Genomic DNA, 1,492 nt, shown 5'->3' on the forward strand with positions numbered 1-1,492 from the left:
AATTCCATGTGATCCAGCAATTTCCCCTTCTGGGTGTGTACACAGAAGAATTGAAAACAGGATCTTAAAGAGATATTTGCACACCCATGTTCATAGCAGCACTATTCACAATAGCCAAGAGGTGGAAGCAACCCAAGTGTTTATCAGTGGATGAATGGAGAATATGGTCTATCTATACAATGGATATGATTCAGCTTAAAAAGGAAGGAAATGTACCTGGGTGTGGTGGCTCACGCCTGTAAACCCAGCATTTTGGGATGCCAAGGCGTGTGGATCATGAGGTCAAGAGATCAAGACCATCCTGGCCAACATGGTGAAACCCTGTCTCTACTAAAAATACAAAAATTAGCTGAGCATGGTGGCGCATGCTCCTGTAGTCCCAGCTACTCAGGAGGCTGAGGCAGAAGAATCGCTTGAACCCAGGAGGTGGAGGTTGCAGTGAGCTGAGATTGCACCACTGTACTCCAGCCTGGTGACAGAGCCAGACTCCACCTAAAAAAAAAGGAAAGAAATGCTGACAGGTGCTACAACATGGATAAACCTTGAAGACATTATTCTGAGTGAAAGAAGCCAGTCACAAAAAGACAAATATCGCATGATTCTGCATATAGGAAGTCATATGCATATGCAACGTAGTGGAAGTCATATGTGAAATCATATAGTATTTGTGATAGATTCGGAAGGTAGAATGGTGGGTGGCAGGGCTAGGCTGGGGGAATAGGGAGAGAGTTTGTTTAATCGGGAGAGAGTTTCAGTTTTGCAAGATGAAAGAGCTCTGGAGATTGGTTGCACAATAATATAAATATACTTAACACTACTGAACAATACGCTTAGAAATGATTAAGAATGGCCGGGCGCGGTGGCTCAAGCCTGTAATGCCAGCACTTCGGGAGGCTGAGGCAGGCGGATCACGAGGTCAGGAGATTGAGACTCTCCCGGCCAACATGGTGAAACCCTGTCTCTACTAAAAATACAAAAATTAGCTGGGCGTGGTGGCGAGTGCCTATAGTCCCAGCTACTCAGGAGGCTGAGGCAGGAGAATTGCTTGAACCCGGGAGGTGGAGGTTGCAGTGAGCTGAGATCAAGCTATTGCACTCTAGCCTGGCCGACAGGGTGAGACTCTGTCTCAAAAATAAAATAAAATAAAGATTAAAAAAATTAAAATAAAATAAAAATTAAAAAAATATTAAAAAATTAGCCATGATGGTACCACTGCATTCCAGCTTGGGTGACAGAGGGAGACTCTGTTTAATAAAAAAGGAAGGAAGGAAGGAGGGAAGGAAGGCAGGAAGGAAGAAAGGAAGGAAGAAAAAACATGAATATGTGCTTACTGTAAAGAAAGTCAAATGTTACTAAGTAGTATAATTGGAAGTGAGAGGCCTTCCTCCACAATGCCACAATAGAGCAAGACTCCATATCAAAATAAATAAATAAATGTAGAATTCCATGTGATCCAGCAATTTCCCCTTCTGGGTGTGTACACAGAAGAATT

Source organism: Cebus imitator, unplaced genomic scaffold (genome assembly GCF_001604975.1).
Source record: "Cebus imitator isolate Cc_AM_T3 unplaced genomic scaffold, Cebus_imitator-1.0 Scaffold169, whole genome shotgun sequence".
Taxonomy (NCBI): Eukaryota; Metazoa; Chordata; class Mammalia; order Primates; family Cebidae; genus Cebus; species Cebus imitator.